This window comes from Diachasmimorpha longicaudata, chromosome 4 (genome assembly GCF_034640455.1).
Source record: "Diachasmimorpha longicaudata isolate KC_UGA_2023 chromosome 4, iyDiaLong2, whole genome shotgun sequence".
NCBI classification, from domain to species: domain Eukaryota; kingdom Metazoa; phylum Arthropoda; class Insecta; order Hymenoptera; family Braconidae; genus Diachasmimorpha; species Diachasmimorpha longicaudata.
Genome location: NC_087228.1, coordinates 4,067,171 through 4,090,004, shown reverse-complemented (window position 1 = coordinate 4,090,004; position 22,834 = coordinate 4,067,171). Strand labels below are relative to the sequence as shown.

The 22,834-nt window shown below is 36.9% G+C and overlaps 1 long non-coding RNA gene across 5 annotated transcripts in view; it reads left to right on the top strand.

Annotated features, from left to right (window-relative positions):
• LOC135161579 (uncharacterized) overlaps positions 1 to 22,834 on the top strand; it is a 139,600-nt gene that overhangs the window by 88,268 nt on the left and 28,498 nt on the right. The gene's annotated exons all lie outside the window — the stretch shown is intronic.

Sequence of the window (22,834 nt, the reverse complement as noted above, 5' to 3'; positions counted from 1 at the left end):
TTTGAAAAAAAAACGGGAAAGACTTATTCACACTCCTAATATCTTCAAAAGTAGTACAATAACTTTTTTCAATTTTCCGCGCCTAATTTCTCTAGAATCTCTCCCAATGGAAAAATTTGCTTTGTTGTTCCCGGTCGCTCTCGATTTCCTTTGTATCCGTAATTGATGTCCCCCACAAATATTATTTCTCCCCGTTATGCCCTGTTTATTCACTTCCACATTGAGTTATCTCCTCGAGCCGGCAGTCTCCCGAGACATTTCTTCATTGCGTTTTTCCTTCGCTCGAGCAACAAAGAAAACGTTCTCTTTACGATTTGTCACGAGCGATATATCTCTATATGCGCGTGATGCAAAGGTCTGATGCAAAAAGCCCTGACTTATTCGTGAAACTCGATGCAGTACTGCGTCACTGGGCATTGCCCAATGACCAAGTCGCAAAATAAGGACTGAAATTCAAATCGACAATGAGGATAATGATCCCCCTCTCCCTCTTGGTCGATCGCTTTGAAAAAGAAAAGGATAATAAAAAAGGAAAAAGGAAACATCTCCGAGTAACCGTACTACTCTCATTTCGCGTAATCCCTGGATTACGTAAAAGATCTCGGTTCTCGCGTACGTCTGAACTCGTCTGGGATAATACGATGGTTGAATTAGATTTTCTTCCTGCTCTGATAACCCTCTGATCCGGATTACATGAGCCGTATCGAGTCTTGCCCGCTTAACAGCAATCTCCCGTGAATTGCGTGTTAAATTGAATGAGTTTTTTTTTCTTCTTATTTTCGTCGGTTTCCGCGTATTGTCCAGTGTCAATCACTCGTGTTAAAATGGAAATTCATAACGCGGGTGGGAAAAAATTTGTATTTGCAATATGTCTTCTATAAGTCATTGGAAAAATCGGTTAAATTTACCATATGGACATTCTTGGGGTGGCCCTTTATTTTTATTTGTAAAGCAGATGCTTAAAAAATTTAATTATTGAAATCTACGGCCTCACGATCAATGTCATGTCTATTCATATGTTAATAACACAAAAGCCTTGGGTTCGATCCCCTCTGGAGCAATTTTTGGTGCGATGAAATAACGTATATTATTTTTTGAAAGGAATTTATGATGAAAAACAAACAAAAATCAATCCATGGAGTGTGCTCCGGAGATATAGATTTCGTAAAAGGGTCAATGACATCACCATGATCATCAATCTGAACACACAAAGCGACAAATTACCTCTTGTTCCATTACACGGGGGGGCGGGGGGAGTTCCATGAGTGAGTCAGTGTATTTCAATGGTACGAAAAGAAAAAACATTTTTTTCAGATCACGTAGGAGAAAGAATTTGCACCTACTGTCAAGCAGATTTTACACTGTTTGTACACTCTGAATGAATTTATTTTGTTGACGAGGCACGTCGGAATGCTCAAACAGATTCACACAGAGTTCATGGACGAAATACCAGCAGTGAATTTGCCTGACGCAATGCTAATGAAAACCGAGTGTGCTAAAGTCATGCGAAAGTCAGACAGTCAGAACAAAAAATGACTTTTGCTGAGGAATAATTTTCTTGAGAGAAGAATTTATTTTCTCACAAGTGGATTCTTTCGAAGAATAAATTCAATTGATTTGTTTTCTAGCCAAATTTCAGCTAATGGAGCTGTACAATTCGTTAACATTTTATGTACTGAATAGGGGGATTTAGTCTTGTGAGACAATTTTTCGTTAGAGATATGTCAAATAAAATTCAGAACATCTGCGAGGAGACTAATGATTCAAATAATCTTTCGATGATTTTTCTGTAGATCACCGGAATGAATCGTTTGTCTATAGCTGTTTTTAGTCCATCTCAGTATGTTATAGTTTTTATAGTTTTTCTCCAAACGGTACCGAAACGTTTAGAACGGTTTTAATAAATAGAACCAGAGAAGAAACAGAAAGAAATGAATGAACAAGGGCCTTTTGTCAAATTCGTCTAGAGTGTGAAATCTTTGGTCACTAAGAGTCAGTTGACCTGGAGACATCATACCAGAAAGATATACCTTCTGCGTGCGTTAATAAAGAATTAAAGTTGATAGTTAAATCGTTTTTATATTATTGAGACAATCCTTATCCATAATCCAATAAACAATTTTTTTCGTACTGGAATTGCTAACGTGATCGGGAACCCTCAATCGAAGGAAATAAAAATATAAAATCTACCTCGATAAATGATCGTCGACGTTTCTTCATAGACTTTCGAGAATGGTTGATATGTGTGGACAAAAATGGCTCATCTGTCTATAGCTGTTTTCAGTCCTTCTCAGTATGTTATAGTTTTTATAGTTTTTCTCCAAACAGTACCGAAAGGTTTAGAATGGTTTTAATAAATAGAACCAGAGAAGAAACAGAAAGGAATGAATAAACAAGGGCCTTTTGTCAAATGGGTCTAGAGTGTCAAATCTTTGGTCACTGAGAGTCAGTTGATCTGGAGACATCATACCAGAAAGATATACCTTCTGCGTGCGATAATAAATAATTAAAGTTAATAGTTGAATCGTTTTAATATTATTGAGATAATCCCTATCCATAATCCAATATGGACTTCCATGTTAATGTATTGAATTTTCATATAAATTTATTCAAATGAAATTAATTTTTTGTCATAATTTCATCGATTTCGGTTGTTTACCGATTGCCATTTGTTCAGTGATCAATTGACTGATGTCTCAAGGCTGTCCTGGGTGTCGAATCAATAGAGACGATTATAAAGATAGTCTAATAAATAAGAATGGAGACCAATGGCCATTGCAAACCTTCATTTATGGAGTTACCCGCCAACACTTTGTTCAGCCAGATGCGGTCATAAATCGATTAAGGGGGTTGGCAATCGTTTGGGATAATTCCGCTGGTGTTGTTGGATTTTCTCGCAATTGTCTCGTTGCGTATTTTGATGGTGAGGATAACTCTAGATAAGGATCGGAGATTCATCGGGTGAATGTTGCGAATGGAGATATATGTCTCAAGTTTCATCCCACCGAATTCATCAATCTGTAATTAAGACCGTTGGATGATCATCGGGAATTCTGCGGGACAGACTAAAGCTCCAGTGACGTGTGCGCGCGCATGTGTGGTCCACTGAGATGGTACACTCCAATGTCTTGGAGAAGATCCTCTGTATCGTATTACCGAAGGCGTCTTAGAATTTCTTCATTCAATTGATGCGCATTTTTGCGATATTTTATGGCGTATCAAAATTCTCGTTGGAATTTCAACTTTGCGGAGAAAATTAGGAATTAAAAATTACACGAAGAGTAATTCTTAGCGTATCATAAAAGCGTACTAGGGGTCGTCCATTTCTCATTTTTATGCTGATAATTAATAAAAATTAATTTATGATCATCACATTTTACTGTACGTTGCAGAAGTTTTATTCCATAAAGAAAAATAATTTTCGATAAATGTTTCTCTTAATATAATCATTTATATAAATTCATATTTATCACAGAAAACAAAAAATTAATCAATGTTATTGGATTATGGAGAGGGATTGTCTCAATAATATAAAAACGATTTAACTATCAACTTTAATTATTTATTATCGCACGCAGAAGGTACATCTTCCTCGTATGATGTCTCCAGATCAACTGACTTTCAGTGACCAAAGATTTCACACTCTAGACCCATTTGACAAAAGGCCCTTGTTCATTCATTCCTTTCTGTTTCTTCTCTGTTTCTATTTATTAAAACCGCTCTAAATATTTCGATACTGTTTGGAGAAAAAATCTAAAAATTATAACATATACTGAGAGGGACTGAAAAGAGCTACAGACAGACGATTCATTTTTGTCCATACATATCAAGCAGTCAATAGTTGTAAATCGTCATGGGTTAATTTAGGCAACTTTGAAATAAAAAACATTAAAATATCACTTGTTGACTTATCAAATGTCAGCATTTACCAGTGCTCACACAAATAGTCTGTCTAAACTCTGAGACGGAGGTTGCAATACCCAATTAAAGTATTGTAATAAAAAACCCGAGGAAATGTCAACGAGTCCACTGTCTCAATAAATACGCATCGTACGCTCTACGAAACCATCGGCATTCTCGTGAGAGACAAAGCTATCGTGTGGGTGGGTTATCTGAATTATCGCCTCCTTGGAAATTAGGGACGAACTTGACAGACCCATACCCTTTACGAAATTTCGAAAGGTAAACTTTCCACACGATCTCCAATGGAGATGTCATTCGATACATGCGACATCTGCCATTAGATGAAACTTTCGAATAACAAAGGAAGCTGACCACGGACATTCTATCGACGGACCATTACGCAACGAGTGTTGGGTGAAATATCACATTTTGTGATCTCACACAGACGGGAAATAAATTTCCCACATTATTTCTGTTTCAGGGCTTGAGGAAAATGAAAGTCATTCTTTGGCTGGGTTATGGATGAATAATTATATTAATTGCACTGCGGAGAGAACAACAATATTTTTTCCAAAAAATTATTTAGTTGAGAGGATTTGTTTTTTCCAAATTTGTATTTTTAAGATTGATCGATTCTTCAAATGGCTTAATTAAGTTTCAATTATGATACTGATAATATGTTGCATATGATTTCGAATGAGCTCTCTTAATGATTATTATTTTGTGTAATGATGTTCTAGAGGGAAAAATTACACTGATTTCGGACATATTCATAAGAATAAATGATAAGAATAAATGATTCTCTAATCTAAATGGATATTTTTCAAAAATAAATTTGTTTCTCAGTGAGAATTTACCAGAAATCCCTGGTAATTTTTTCACAACCAAGAAATTGTGATTTTTTCCAATACTCGTATTAGAATTTTTACAGAAAATTTCTCTCCATGTGTAAATGGAAAAACCACTTCCGGTAGACGAGTGTGTGCATGGAGATCTTCTGAACTGCTGAATTCATTCACTTTTGGACAATAAAGAAAGTTTTCATTTTATAATTTAGGTGGGAATTCAAGTTTTTGGATGGTATGTACACCTACACACTTTCAAATCTCCTCATCTGTATTATATACATTCAGAATGTGATTGAAATTTCGTAGAGAGGTGAGGAGTAATTTTCAGAAGGGCACTGAATTTTAATTTACTCGGGAAAAAAGTCATATTTCAGATTTCACCGAAAGTTCAATGGAATTTAGAATTTCTAGACAGTAGGAAGACGAGAATTCTTTGACTTACTGGACAGTCTAATGAGGATGGGGACATTCAGATGTTCACGTTTCCCTTTGTCGAATGCATGAGTTCACTAATTTTCATCAATTTTCGTAAAATAATTTATTTAGCATTTACACCCTTTATTACTTTTTCCCAGAATTTAGAATTCTCAATAGCTTAATCTTATCGTATTAACTTTAATTCTAGTGAAGTTATAATTTGCCGATGAAAATGTTCTCCAAGTTCAAATAAAAATTCGATAAAATCCGAAAGTCGAGAAAAATTTCCAGAATTTTCCAGGAAAAATCAAGACAAAAATGTTAAGAGTTGCGCATGATTACTTGACGTTCATTATTTCTCCTTCCACTTCTTTCTCCCATATAAAATTTATGAAATATATATATGTACGAACATATATTTTTCCCATAAGGGTATACTTAATTTCCACTCCACCCTCCTCCCCCGGTATTCCAGCAATTTCCTAATTCACCAAAAACCGGAAATTCATCAGAAATTTCTCATCACCCCATCCCAGGGGAATAATAGTAATAGTCCCCAAGATGAGTCGAATCGCGAGTAACGAGAAAATCAGCTGTAAAAAAAGGGTGGGGGGAGGGAGGGATTATTAAAGTGCTTAAATGCTACGCGGGGGCGGGGTGGGGGGAGGAGGGTGTAGGGAGACCAAGGTCGAATCAATTAATCCGTCCAGAGCGTTCCCACATCGACAGCCGGATAATTGCCAGCACACAGTTGGAGTATAGAGCTATTTCACCATTGCATGCAGCACTGCGTCGGGCATTTCCAAGATCTTCAGCCAAGGGGAGCTCTCTTTCCGATATATTTCCTAGCGGCGCGCGTCCGTCGCTGTGTTCTTCCACCGCTCTCATTAGTCTCGTTTTGTTTTTCACGCGTTCTAGTGAAATATCGTTGGTACGTCCTGTTGTGAGTCGATTAAGTGGAAATTTACCCCGCGAAATAGTGTAAATCACTGGGGAGGTCATTGCAGCCAGAAGTTAACAAAATCTTGATTGCGCGGAGACAAATATTCACATATAATACCACAAGTGGTTCAAAATTATCGAATATTTCCCGATAGATTCGTTGCAAACAAATGAAGGAGTCAAGTTTTTCAGGCTAAAAAATCACGAGTGCGAAGCACGAGTGATTTTTCCTGAAAAACTTGACGACTTCATTTGTATGCAGGGAACCTAGAGGGAAATATTCTATAATTTTGAAGCTCGAGTGGTATTCAGGGGATTATTTTTCCTATCCAAATTTCGGCCAAGAGAATTGTGCCATGACATGAAAAGAGGTTTATTTGGTTAAGTTGTCGTTTGTTTATCAAAATTATCAAAAAATTATCGCATATAATACCACAAGAGCTCCGAAATTATCGGATATTTCCCGATAGGTTCGTTGCAAACAAATGAACGTGTCAAGTTTTCCAGTTTAAAAATCACGAGCGCGAAGCGCGAGTGATTTTTCTGGAAAACTTGACGAGCTTATTTGTTTGTAGGGAACCTTGAGGGAAATATCAGATAATTTCGAAGTTCGAGTGGTATTCGGGGGATTATTTTTTGCATCCAAATCTTGGCCGATAGAATTGCACCATGAGACATAATTTTCAACGAATTGCCATTTAATCTGTCAGATACAATTGAGGGTTACTTCAACATTTGTTTTTTTTTATATATATCAACATGCAAAATTTCCAGTGAAATTTCCAAGAATTTCCGCTGAAATACCGTGTTGACTATATAAAATACCGTCGAATGGTGCAATCCTATTGGCCAAGATTTGGATGGGAAAAATAATCGCTGATATTCGAGGTAGGCTATACAAAATATCAACAAATGGTGCAATTCTATTGGCTGAAATTTGGGTGGGAAAAATAATCGGTAAAAATCAAGGAATTTAATCCGCAATTGGCAATCGTTATCAAGTAATTTTTATAGATGAGATGAAATTAAAATTTTGAGGGGGTCGTTTCCGACACTTTAACACTCGAAAAAAAACTGTTGAGGGTTTTCCATGCTTTTTTTGTACAAATTCAGTTCGAAATTTCATATTAAAAAAAAAAAGTTCCTTCGCTCCCGTAATTTTTTATTTTTTTCCTGGTAATCTTTAGAGAATTTTTCTCTTCGTGTATCAAATTTTTTCCCCCCGAATTATTTTAATGAAAACCAGCGAATTGCCGGGGAATTCCCGAAAACTTTTATCCGCACATTAAAAAAAAAAATACTTCCCTGTACTGAGATACCGCTTTATCAGTGCCGACATTTGCAGGACGGAGATAAAAATCCTTTGATGTGAAGTCGGCATTTTTTTTCACCTCCTCCGCCCACTGAAAGGATATATCCGGTATATTCCCATGCGGAGATAATACACCAACATTAACTCTCAGTGTATTTCTCTTAAAATTTTTCGTTGCCTTTGGCCAACCCCTGAGAGATTGGGTGTATGACCAAAGCAAATTGTTCCCATGGTTGTTGGAGAAGTTACGGGCATCTCAGTGTATATATTTTCTTTACCCTTTCTGGAATTGAAATTTAATACAGCTTCGGAGAACCACCAGCCACAATGCTTCAGCTATTTCACTCGTCTCATTCATTTTCTTGATTCTTATGAATTTATTTTTGATGAGGCGCTGCCTTTCGATTACTTCGGACATAATCTGCTAATTGAATGAGTTTGAATTTCATTTTATAGGATTTTTTATTAATTAGAGAGAAGAACAAGAAGGTATAGGATTCTACCCTGAGAATAAAATATATTACCCTCCCAAGCCCAATTTTTCCGAAAAAACTTCACCGAAAAAGTGAATGTCAATTGGCTTTACCTTTCGCCCTCAGGAGGCTTAATTTTTATCGAAAATTTCTTTCCGTGTGCGGTTTCTCTGAGCGTTGAGAAATTCCCAACGTGAAGTAAAGCGACTCCATCGCGATAAATCGAACAGTATCATGTACCATCGGTTACTCCGATGAAAAGCCAAGCGCATCCAGATAGCAATCGCCGAGCGAATCCACCGATTAAACATATTTCGTTGTAATTGATGCACCTATTCACGATAACATAATGAGAGCAGTTTTCAATCTATACGAATTATGCATTAAGTTGTTTATTATTAAGTAAAATTCAAACGGCGGACTATCTCATTAGCATAGTCACTTATATTCCCGTACGAATGCCGATAAATCTCAATTTCGTGATCTCTGGTGCACATTGGATAATGTTAAATCGTGAATATCAGAGTGGATGGTGTATTGATATTTATCGGAGCGATTGATCTTTCGCCCACACGACTCAGACACGCGACCCAATGAGTATCGATCTATGGCGCCAGCTATAATTTCTGCGACACTTGGAAAATAACGCAATTCACTGGTATGTTAATGCTCCTGGCTAAATGAGGAAATAATGCACTGAGGTGACACCACACTCACTGCATTCCAAGAATTTGTGATTTCTAGTGATCAGTTTTGTGTAGAATAATTATTATCTTCCAGAATACTTTTCTAGAAGAACAAAATAGTTTTTCCAAAGATGTTCTGAATTTGATTCAGGTAAATTTTCTTGAAATACTCTCTTTCGAAAATATTTTCATACAAAAGATCTTTAAATGATTCTTCTAATGATTTCTGCAAGATCTTCGATAGACGGAATTTTTTCTACGCGGAATTCTATGAAAGTCTATCACGGAAATAATTGAAAGCCCGCTGATTCTTCATTAATTCATTGATCCGGTCAAATCGTCGATTAATTTAACGTAAAAATGTTATAACTCCAGTATTGACAGTGTTTGATATGTGTGGACAAAAATAAATCATCTGACTATAGCTTTTCTAGTCCATCTCAGTATGATATAGTTTTTCTAGTTTTTCTCCAAATAGTACCGAAATGTTTAGAATGGTTTTAATAATTAGAACTAGAGGAGAAACAGAAAGGAATGATTGAACAAGGGCCTTTTGTCAAATGGGTTTAGAGTGTTAAATTTTTGGTCACCAAGAGTCAGTTGATCTGGAGACATCATACCAGAAACAGCCCACTGAAACTCACCTAAAAGCCCATAAGGATTTGCTGCCCCGTTATTGTCACCGATCCAGATGGCGCCGGATGTTATGTGCTCTATCCCCTCTCTGCGATTTTCATCCCCACTCCTCGGTTTCTATGGTAAATCCTGATATTGAATGTGCGTTCAAATTGTGTTTTTCTGTCTGTGGTTTTTGCGAAGAAAAAATAATGCCATCTTGTGCGGTTCAAGGATGCAAATCAGGTTATAATACGAATCCCGAAAAAGTACATTTTTTTTTGATTACGAAAAAAAGATTAGCAGAGTGGAGAATTGCATTAAATCGTGATGATTTGAGTGCTGGGAGAGCTGTATGTGAAACGCATGCGACCGAAATATTGTATAAAATTATTCGTTATTTCTTGGTTATTCGCTTGCAAGAATTCTGCACGGATTTTAATCGAGAGCAAAAAAAAAATTCATCTCGAAAAGAGAAAAATGGCCAAAATGTTTAAATCGTAATTTTCAGTCTTATAATTTTAAAGACAGGTAGTCAATTAAATTCTACGTATTTTTTAATTATTGTATGTATATAGCTAAGATAAGTACTTCATTCTCATTTTTATAATATACTAAATGTCAACAAATTATCGTTTTTTTTTTATTTTTTCTGCCAACGCGTACAAAAACCCTGGCGCGTATTCAAATCTTCAAACTCCCAATCGAGATCGAGCACATAGCCATCAGCGCCATCTAGGACGTGACAATATCTGGGCAGCTATCGAGCAGGAGTTGCAGTGGGCTGACCAGAAAGATATACCTTCAGCGTGCGATAATAAATAATTAAAGTTGATACTTAAATCGCTTTTATATTATTGAGACAATCCCTATCCATAATCCAATAACCAGACACTATGTTAATATTTTTTCCTAATTAATCGATCCAATGATCCCCTTTCTCTGACTCATCTCATCAAATCATACCCGGATAATGGAATCTCTTTGTGAATACAGTGACACGAAGGTAATTCTCCGCGCTGTTGAGACCCCATAGAAGACAACAATTTCGCGTCGTGAGTATTCAAAACGCAAAAAAACAATATCGCGGGAAACCGTTGTGCTATGATTTTTATTCCAAATCATTGCCACCTGTTGCTCCGAGTACCATGAATTAGAATCATAATCTTCAAATGGACTGCCCACATCACCGATACACAAAAGAAGCACAACCATATCGCATAGTCATAAAATGTCAAGAATACAAGACAACAAAAGGATGAACGGATGCGGTGTTATAGGAGGCGTTCAAGAGGTGTACGGTAACGGTGAAGAGTTGCCCCAGAGAGCTTCACATATAATTCTTCAACGTGGTTTTGCATACAGACCAGGCTGCACGTAATGCCCGTTAATGACCGCATCGGGTCGAGGAGTTCTGGAGGTTTGCCCTGTGGAGATTGCATTATTGTGCGAGCCACTCCCGTGGATTTCTATAACCCGAGGAGCATTCACAGAGTGCTTCCTCCATTGTGCAGACTGATAGGAGAATTAATGTTACCGAATCAACTTGAATTTCAGTTTAATTTTTTTTTTTCTAATCGACTTCAACGAAATGGATATTCGTTGGAGGTAACTGGAGGAAAAGAAATTCAGTTCTTTCATTTCAATCGCATAAAACTGATAAAAACCAGTGAAATGAGATTGTTATTATTTTTATTCACGTATTGCTGCAATCCACCCACGTCATTCTCCTTTGTACCTTATGGCGTTTCTTTTTAAGGATGCGTCCGCCTCTCGGTATTTGTAGTTGAAGACCGGAGCTTTTAGTCAAGAGCAATTCTACACGGTATTATCGGATTGGAAATCACCATTATTTTATTGATATTCATATGTAAACGAGGTGGTAAAGGTAATGGAGTTTTATGGAGTTGTTTTTCGATGAAATCAATTTGAATTTTTAAACAGTACAAATCCCCGAATTATTTATTGCGTCATTGTTGCTCATCTTCTTATCTCTACTGCAAGCGCACTCGATAAATTCTATCTCCCATAAATAATAAGATTTATTTTATTTCAGTATTTTTTTCGTAACCAGGAGATTCAGATTGTTTTAGTAGTTGTTCTAGAATGTTTATAGACAATTTCTCTCCGTATAGGCGAATAAATTAGCAATTCCACAATTGGGTCATAAGTCAGAAGACAAATTAGGCAATCACATTTTAATATTCATGAGCCATTTCTCAAATTGCCAATGCTCCATGCAATTTCACAAAAAAAATAGCAATAATATTGACAATCACACATAACGTGGGCGTTATCGAATAAAAAAAAAACATATTTAATCGAAACACTCGAGCAAGAGTAGATCTCGCGGTTGAGGTTTTGCGAGATGATGGACGAGACTGCTTTCCGATATTTCGTAATATCTTTCAACTGGCCTTATGCGGCCTCGATCGGCTCTTCATCGCGCGAAACATTGCACGCGCCTTCACAACCGATGTTGCCAGCGGATAATAATTATGTGTTGCTCGAGATGAAACATGGCTACTGTTGTTGTCGATTAGTTAACATTGCCGTTGACTTATTACTCAGATAAGTTCGATGTATTTACAGTTTCCCACGGGGAGAGAAATATTCAGGAAAAATTACGGAAATATTCACGCGATCCGCGATAGGGAATCGTGTTCGTAATTATCACGGAGGAATATATTTTACTGAAAATTACCGACTCATTGTGACAGACAGATAAAAATTCAGTGGAGATGTGGTAAAGTGAGATTCAGTGATTTATATATCATCGAGTTTTTGAGCAGTATCTCGGAATATATGGGCGATGGAAAAATTTTGGTTATTACCTTTGTTGTAGGGCTCGATTAGTTGCGCAAAAAAGGTCATGATAAAAATTTGGCCAAGTTTTTTAGATTTGGAGATATCCATCAAAAACTGATTGATAGTGAAATATTGTGAGGGAATTTCAGGATTTTTTCAGGAAATTTTCTTTCCTGATTTTTTTCCTGGTAAAATTGACGAAACTTTTCTCTTCACGCATACATTTGCCCTCGTTATTCTCGCGAAATGTTAGAACAATGAATTTAACAGATGGGAATTGTCCACTTACTAACAACAATCACAAAACCCAATGTCTGATTCATCGGAATTGCCGGATGCCAGGACACGAGTGCGTGCAGTCCCTTTTCCTCTATCGAGGTCAATTGGAAAAGATAATCATCTCATAAAAGCTGGAGTGATATTGTAGAATGGCACTGTCTCTCCTGTAATTCATTACAGAAACTTATGCCTTCGTTATTTATTGTTCAATGATTTGTTGATCTAGTTTTCATCGCGGACATTAATGCCGACGAGGATAATTATTTCTGTCTAATAAATATTTGTTCATTAGGAGACAGACATTTCTCCAAGCTGTAATTCTTCAAAGTTATCATGAGTCAAATGACTATAAATATTTAACCAAATTAAGAAAATTTCGAGCAGGAAAAGCCTAGAATTTTCCAATTTACACCAATGCCTCAAGAATTCGCATGAATTTCATCATTAAAAAATTAGAAATTAATCAAAATGTTTCGCATCTGCATGTAATTTAGTGTAATTTGAAAATCAATATTCAGATGTCCAGAGAAAATTCAATTGTTAACGATTTTTGAAGTCGATTCAATTGATAAACGAGACGTATAATTTATTATAATGATAGAATAGAAACAATAAACAATATGGCGGAGATATATATACATATATGCTATTCTCCAGTTGTTTGTCAATGAACTTCGTTGCAACATCTGTCATTAAACAGAGATTTCATTGAAACCTCAGGTGGCCCTTAGGCTACTCAATATTACAGTTACATCCGAATCAGCGACGCAGTATTAGAAAGAAATGAAACGCTCTTGTTGGTAAATGTCATTTTTAACCGAGTTCACACGCCGAGCCGAAGCCAAGATTTGTAATAAAATATCATCTACCAATTAGTACATCCATGCACTATAAAATTTGAAGGCCTGAATTTCTCATTTCCACATTAGTACGTTAATGTGTTGTGAACTTTGAAAAACTGAATTTTATTCCTCTTCTCGAAGCGTTAAAAAGTATTAAATAATCTTGAAGTGTTTTTCTGCTACCATCTATAACTTATGCATATTTATAAACAATTAATTATCCAAGATGAAAATATTTTTATATCAAAATTAATTCGTCCATGTCTAGAATTTCGTCTTTAATTTTTAAAATTTTTCAAACACATTTCGGCAATTTAATGGAAAAAATAGTAAAATATGAGGTGAATGTTACCTTCAAATTATGTAACGTATGGACTGCAGTAAAAATGTCACCTGTCAATAATTATATTACCATCGCATAGCCTTCGACGATCTAAATTTCCAAATTAATGCGCTAATGTGCTGTCAAGTTTGAAGGTCTAATTTTTAATATCTCCACAAAATATAACTTATTTATCAAGGCAAATTGAGGAAACAAAATGGAAAACTGTAGCTATATGACCTTAATTAAATGGAATTGATACGCTCGCTTGTAAACAATTTATTTTTTAATTTTGAATTTTTTCGAATTAATCAATTATAAATTAAAAAAAATATATTCATAAAGGAAGAATCAAAATATCATTGAATGACTCTGGTTATCTGTGATTTTTTTTCCAAATCCATCTGGGATAATTCAATTTATAAATTTCATGATTGAGTACAGTTCATTAATGAAAAATAACGAAAGCTGAGATGTATGGTATTTTCAACAAATGTTAGGTTTACACCACTGCAGTAAAAAATGTCATCTCTCAATTAGTACGTTATCACATTATAACCTTTGAAGGTCTAAATTTCTCATTTCCAAATTACTACGTTAATGTGCCATAAAGTTTAAATATCCGAATTTGATTCTTCACTTTGAACCGTTAGGAAACATTTTATACATTTGAACAATATTGGAAAGTTTACCTGTTCTGGAAAGGTCCCTCAAACCCCGTTAATAATTTATTAACAATTATACTTTACTTCGCAGTATTTCCGCATTTTTTTCGTTTTTTGTGCACGATTTCGATAAAAATTTATCATAAATTCATTTGTTTGCGATTTTTCTCAGATAAAATTGTTTACGACAATCGTCTGACGGATTTGTTGACAAAGAAATTAGTCAGAATTAATTATGAAGGATCAAATAACACGGAATATAACTAGTGACAGCCAAAAGTGCTCTCCAGCATTTTCAATTTGGCATCGCACCAATTCGCCATTACAAATGGCTCTGAGAAAGATTTCTTCTCTTTCTCCCATCTCACGCATGCCTATCGACCATATGCCCCCGTCGACATCCTATCTTTCGCTCGTTGCTGGGCCTGGAACAAAGGACTCTACCGAAGAAGATCTTGCCTTCAAAGACAAGTTCGCCGCGGCGCTTTGCCAGACGGCATTTCGACATTGTTATGTCTTGTACAAGTCCTCACCAGCACGCAGAGTTACGTCCTTGTCACTGCCCTTACAAAGAGATTCCTCCTTATCTTTTTGTTTCCCGGGGTGGAAAAAAAAACACAGTGAAGTTCAAATAGTTCATACAAACAATGATAAGCATGAAATGATTGGATTAATCAGTAAACTCAAATAATCTCGAAGTTAAGACGTTTAATTTACATTCACAAATTCTAAAAAATTATTTTCAAAAAATGTTTTTCGCGACTGAAAAATCTACATTCTACGATGTTCCATAATTTTTTTTTAGTGAAAATGAATATTTGCTGCTAATTTCCCATTAACTATTCAACAATTAACGAACAATCACTTTACGCCTATCATTGTATAATGTTATATATTATTATAAATATATATTAAACAATAGAGTATATCTAATCATATAATATTACATAATATAGTATATAACATCGTATGTAATTAATAATAATAATATCTAGTCATGATATATTTATTGTTATTAGTTATATGATTGAATTTTCTCCGCTCTTTTTTTTTTTAAATCATTTGTGATCATCTCCTAGTAAAACAGCTATTTGCCTATGTACCAATGCATTGTACATACGCTTGGAGGCATTATATGTGTTGCTCCCACGCAAAAGTATGGAGCACATAGCCTAGGAGTATTTTCTGGGTGCGCGGTTGCCTTCAGGCCATGCCTTACTTCTCCTCAACTTCTTCATCTTCCTTGCGGTTTACAAACGTCCCCTGTATATAACATCTCCACCTATAAAACGAGTATATACTCGTGTACCGAGTCTTTGTTAAACCGTTGTATGTACACTGGTTGGTGAACACGTGCGTTGACAGGGCGCACGTGTGCATTCAACCTAATTCTTACCGTTATACAACTCATGATTTTGCAAGAAAAATATCATAATTGGAGGTATTCAAATATGAGGGAGATATTGGATTTTTTAAATCAATTTGAGAGCAGGATGACAGCGCATTTGTTTATGAATCGGTTGTTTTGACGCACAGGGTGAGGAGGACGAGAAAAATTGCAAATTGTGGGCATAAATAAACAAAGAGACATTTTTTACAAAAATTCTATGTGGAAAAATTCAGTAGTAATTACCGTAATTAGCCGTTATCGCCAAGTTTCACGCCCGGGCCAACCGTGGGTTAGGGCTGGCTACCAAGCTTTGGTAATCCTAGACTCAAGCAGGCTCAGTATCTTAGTCACACCAGAGAAAGCCCAGGCTTGGATCCCTCCCGGATATCAAAGCTGGGTACCAAGCTTGTGCCAAGCCTGGGAGAAGTCTGGTTCCTTCAACCTTGGTTCATAGCGTCTCGACCAGTTCTGGGCCCAGACTGACGAACTGGTTGAAATTTATTTATTTTTAACTAGGCGGCATGCTGATTTTACTTACACGTGAAACCAAAGGGTGGCAATGTCCTATGGTATTATGCCTAGTTATTAACCCCATATTGTTACATAAGTGTAAAGTAAGTTTTCGAATGCCACAGGGTATCTGGTTCATTTGTCATTTATCTGGATATGTTCAGTACTATAAACTGTTTGAAGAAAGCCTAGGCATTTTTTAATGTATGAGCCTGGAACGGCGCTGGTACGAAGGCCTCGACCAGCCTTAATAGGTTAGCCTGGGCCAGCCCTCGTTACCAGGCCTGGCCCCACGTTACATTCCAATGCTCATCCACTACTGATCCAGGCTTGGATGTCAAGCCTGATCCAAGCTTACCTAGTCTTGGGAATAGCTTGGGTGAAGCCTGGGCCATTGGTGATTTCCTACCTGGATCCAGAAATTTACAACTTATTGGATAATTTTTCTGAAACGATTAAATAAATTTTATCAAGCAGTCGAGAAATTTTACTGAACGTTAAGGCAAATTCCCCGATCAGTCAAAATCCAACGCGATTATCAAGTGGTATCGTAATGTGTACTTGTTGGATTTTTCATAAAATAAATAAAGAACAAAAGTCAATCTTATTCTCTTCTGAGTGTTGAAAGACATTTTTATGGGTTCGAATTCTGAGAAGTGTGAGGTATGATATTTAGGCTTGATTTTAAGTATGTAGACAAAGTGGAATGAATAGGACTCTTTGAGAGCATGTGACTAGAAGGTCCAGGGTGTTGTTTCTCTTTGTAGACCTGGTCAGTTCGTGTAAAAAATCGGTATAGAGTGGACGTGTCTTCCAAGCATAATTATTTGACTTGAATCATAAAGAATAAAATATTATAGTTTAAATTACTTATTGAATTATTGTTTCTTATAACCCATTTCCAATAGTACTGATTATTTTTCCCACCCAAATTTCAGCCAATAGAATTGCACCATTTGTTGATATTTTGTATAGCCTACCTCGAATATCAGCGATTATTTTTCCCATCCAAATCTTGGCCAATAGGATTGCACCATTCGACGTTATTTTGTATAGTCAACACGGTATTTCAGCGGATATTCTTGGAAATTTCACTGGAAATTTTGCATGTTGATATATATAAAAAAAACAAATGTTGAAGTAACCCTCAATTGTATCCGACAGATTAAATGGCAATTCGTTGAAAATTATGTCTCATGGTGCAATTCTATCGGCCAAGATTTGGATGCAAAAAATAATCCCCCGAATACCACTCGAACTTCGAAATTATCTGATATTTCCCTCAAGGTTCCCTGCAAACAAATAAGCTCGTCAAGTTTTCCAGAAAAATCACTCGCGCTTCGCGCTCGTGATTTTTAAACTGGAAAACTTGACACGTTCATTTGTTTGCAACGAACCTATCGGGAAATATCCGATAATTTCGGAGCTCTTGTGGTATTACATGCGATAATTTTTTGAATATTTTGGTAAACAAACGACACTTAACCAAATAAACCTCTTTTCATGTCATGGCACAATTCTCTTGGCCGAAATTTGGATAGGAAAAATAATCCCCTGAATACCACTCGAGCTTCAAAATTATAGAATATTTCCCTCTAGGTTCCCTGCATACAAATGAAGTCGTCAAGTTTTTCAGGAAAAATCACTCGTGCTTCGCACTCGTGATTTTTTAGCCTGAAAAACTTGACTCCTTCATTTGTTTGCAACGAATCTATCGGGAAATATTCGATAATTTTGAACCACTTGTGGTATTATATGTGAATATTTTTCTCCCTCCGGTAGTAAAATTTTTAAAATTTCTCTTGAGGCAATTCCACTCGATGGTTCATCGCGGGGTCGAGTGTCGCCGCACATCAATCGATGAATATTCACGGTCGTCACGAAGCCTTCGTCGATAATAAAATAATGGATGAGGCCACAACCACAACGCTAACTTAACGGGTCGTGTGCGGACATTTGACATGTCGCGGGAGTGTTCTGAGCCGGGGGAAAAAAAAAATGTGGAAAGGATCGAGGGCGTTCATTGGGCCGACACACAATCACATGTGTGGATAGTGTGTTAAGCCGAAGGCCAGGTACTTCACCAGTGCAACCAATGCGTTCTCTTGTTTTGTTACCAGAACACACCCGCATATGGGACACGGATCTCGTGTTACATGTACCGCAAGGTCAACGCTAGATACGGATCTAGAATATATTCCATTCTCGTTGGAATGAATTACGAAGGCTGTGCCTCAAATCAGAATAAAAATTGTAACATGTGAGATATTCTATCGGGCGATGAGGCAGTGAGGGCCCTTATCGGGACATCTGATGTACCATTAATCATAGGATATGCCGGGGAGATCGATGAAAGTCGAGATTTTGGCTACTGGAAATTTAACCGGTGGCGCCATGTCCTAACGGCTCCATTGTACCCAAGACATCATGACTGCCTCCACTTGCATTTGAGAGAATCTTTTTGGGTTTCAGCGAGATGATTATCGGTGTGACACCGTGAATTTAGTGCTTTTCATCGTTATCTCATAGTATATATAACCATATTTAAACATCAGGAAGTCGGTAACATGAGTAGCTTAGGGGGTTGACAAGATTATTCAGTTTCCCCGAAAGACATTGTTAATTTTTTGTTGATTATTTTTTCATCCCAATTTAAACCAATTAAATGGTGGCATTTCCCGTCACGTGGTACGAGTAAAACGGTTTTACTTCGGATATTTTTCAAATATTTTCCTGTTTGTTGCTAATCAATGAAAATATCCGGTAAACAATTTGTACGCGTTTCAAACCCCAAAACTGTCATTAGAAAAATCAATTTCAAAGACTTTACCTCGACATGATCAGATTTGAAGGAGAATCCTTGGACATTATTGATAAAAAAATTGTAAAAAAATGTTTCTAACAATACGGACAGAAAATATACGCTGGAAGCCACATCTACCAGTGAAAAACCATACCATATGACGTGAAGTGCCACACATTTAATTGCTTGAAATTGGAATGAAAAAAAAAATCCAGCCAAATACCCCTCGACCTTCAAAATTAATCGGATATTTTCCTGTAGTTTCCCTGCGTAGCAACGAAACTCTCGAGAAATATCTGATAATTTTGAAGGTCTTGGGGTATTACTACTGATTAAGGACGTTCTGCACCCTTGTAAAAGTCCACCGAATGGTTCAGGACAACTATCAAACTTGCGTAGTGTAAATTTAGCCGTGAAATTATTCGTACAAATTGGGGGTAGAAAAAGCCATTGTCTGTTGGGGGAGAATGGGACCTTCAGGAAGAGTTCAATCGCCAGTTTCATCTGGAAGAGGGAGACATATGAATGTCAATACCATGTCCGTGAAAATTGAAATATTGACAATGTAGAGAACGAAAAAAACTCGTCATTAATCACTCCATTAGCGAAATAATTCTCTCAATCCATGGGCTGTCATACACTAATACAGAAGCGTGAATTGGCGGTTAAAAGTTTCCAGAGGCCTTCCACTTCTCCCTCAACTGATTGCGGACACGCGAATCGAATGATTTAGCAGGCGCGTCAGCCGATCCATCAAGTAGTATATGCCCTCACCGCGGCGCCATTGATCTCCGACTACTTTGGTCCGTTGAAACATACTTCGAGCCTCTCCACACCATCATCCCAGCACCGGGAGTGCCTGCGATAACCCACTTGTGGTTTTATCCCGTAAAAAAAAATCTATTCACTGAATTTTCTCATCTCTCCCGCCTTTTTCATCATCATTTCCTTCTTCATCCTACCATGTAGGTCACCATTTGTCTGCAAAGCACAGGAATTACAACACACCATCCACTTTGTTGTCACTCGGCGCCCAATAAGTAACATTGGCTCGTTGTAATTCACCCGGTAGACAGGGTTGCGGGGATTTGTACACAATCCTGAGTTTACGATCGCAACATTTACAAATACGATTCTGCACAGCGGATTGAGCCTGTTGGGCTTAACTTTATGACTTCAGCCCTGAGGACGCTAACATCCCAGAACTTCAGCTGACATGAGACCATTACTTCCGAGCGATTACCCCACAGTGTCCAGAGGTTCAGCCTCAATATAGAATTACCAAATGCTCGAAATACGAGCTTCTGACCAGTGGATTAACCTACAATGTCAATGACATCACGTACCGTAAGGGACTCAGTTATAGGACCTTTCGAGGGAAAAAATTCTAGAATTTTTCTGGCAAAAATTACCACCCGATTTTTTCCGAAAATTGCTGCAGCTAGCAGCGAAATTTTAATTACTCAGCATCAGATTTTTTTAAAATTCTGGGACTGAGTAATAAAAATTCCGGTACCGCACAGTGAAAATTTGATCCCTGACCAACAATTTTTCTCACTCTTTGCGGTACATTCATGAATTATTATTTATTCAGTGATTTTTGTGAGGCAGAAAAAGTGTTGAAACGAAGTTACATGTGACTCGATGGAGTGAAAACGTCATCAAGTGTCCCCGAAGCGCATTGACATTATTGGGGTGGTCTACGTGATGTCACGTGCTGCCACTCAAAACCGTTACCCAATGTTGCCCCTCGTGTGCATCAAAATATCTTCAATTGTCTCTCGAAACGTGATTTTTCGATGACCATGTCAGAGACAATTACCGAACTTTTCCTCGATTATTCTCAGAAATGTCAATGAGAGTCGTCCATTGAGGCAATCCACACTTTCAACACGTGCCCCATTGTCAAGATTGTAAATATTTAACAAAAAAAGGGAATACGTGTGCTTTTATTCTACCGGAAATGAGAAGTTATATCAAACGGGATACGGTCAGGTGTGAGTTTAAAAGCGGATATGAGCTGACACTTGATTTTCTCGGTGTGAGGTCTGGCCTCCGCAGGTTCTCTGGGCTTTCATCAACACTTGGAGAAATGGGTTTTTCATTATTCAAATGGAATCCATTTGTGACAAATAAATGGTGCCCGTAAGTGCCGCCATGAATGAACCGAAGTGTTCTTTTTGTACAGAAACTTTTACTGAAAAGCGGTTAACCAGTTTTTACCTAAAAAATTAAGAATCATTAAAACAAATTAGAGGTGAAAAATGCAAAAATTTCTGTAACATTTGAGATGAGAAAATTTGAAATGAGATTAAAAAATTAATCTACTTCTCAGTCACATTATTGACAATCAAAGAATTTTTTTTCGAAAAATTCTAGTTCTGAATAATTTTCAGTTGAAATTTAAAATTCATGGTACTCACACAGAAACTGTTTTCATCAGATACCGTACAATACCCATTAAAAATTATTGATTTTAGTATTCAACGGTTCTTCATTCTAATACCACAAAGCGGAAACTAGAAATATTTTTCTCCGTGTTGATCATAAAAATATCAAGTATCAATTCATCACATTTTAATACAACCTGGTACATAAAAAACCACTTATCACGTCAACAAAGTGTTGTCATCAATTCAAAAGATAAAAATCCCCCTCAAGTTACAAATAGTTCGAATGATTATCTATTTTGCACAACTGGTAGCTATCCAATTGTCCCAGTGCTTCTCTTCCTCTTATCACAGCCCCCCATACACCTCCATAAACTCTAAAAAATCCACAACTTATATCTCCACGCCTTGTGTTGAATAAAATGACGGTGATTCGTATGCGTAGCTAAGTGGTTGCACCTCAGTACAGAATCCTATTGGCCATGCAACTTCATAAATTTATGTACTCCAATGGACAAAATTACCATAATTGCCATCCAACGAGCGAATCCTATACCAACCCATTTTGACTGGGGATTATTAGCGTAACATTGGAATCCCCTGGGTAACTATTAGCGAATGCTTACCACTCAGCATTAATACCTTCTTACCCGTCCACTTCTTGGGAATAATTATTCTAATTTGAAAGTACATTTGGATGAAACAGAATTAAGCTGGCAACACAATGAAAAACAAAATATGAACAATTTGAGAATGGCTAAATGTAAACTGCTGATTAAAAATACCAGGTTGGCGACCGAGGCGGTCTCGAGTCATGTGGTTGCGTGTTACCATCCAGCACCACACGCGTAATGATGACAAATGACTGCGTAAATCACGTGACAGTTCTCTCTTGCAACTCCAATGGTCAACATATAAAGCCCACGGATCTTCTCTTTGGAGAGAAGATCCAAGACAACTTGGCATCGTGTGATGGGAGGACTTTAGCATTGTCCAATTTTTATCGTTTGTTGGGTGTAATATCCTCCAGTCGATTTTCCCACAATCCATAATGTTACATGACATGCGAGATATGTAAATAGATGAGACATTCTGGATGGATGAGGTGCTGGTCAGTGACCACTGAAATACTCTCGAGGGCTCAACGCATCAATTGGATGTGATTTTGGTTTAGTCACTTGCCAGAGGAAGCGCTGGCCATCTTGCAAATCGTGAAGAAGAGATGACAATAATTGTCAGTCTTTTTTCTTTATTTCAGTGATGGGATATAGGGAAGTGGTCTTTTAGCCGATCCATATTAATTTCAATTGTCGGGTCTGTAAGGGCTGTCTCAAAGAAAAGTCTTGGGAAATTCCTGGTTCCAGGTTAATTTTATTCTCGAACAACTGATTTTGTTCATTATCATTCTTGATTAATCTATCAACATTTAAGGCCTTCTGCTGAAATTTAACACTAGAACTACCAAGGGGGTCAAAATGACTTGTTTGACATTTCTTATAATTATAACTCATTTCAGGTACATTTTGTTTCTGAAGATTTTGTACGACTTTTTCTAAAACATACAAATAATTAATTCTGGAAAACAGTTTTCTTTTTTTTTATTATTATGTTGTAAACAAGTATGCAGTA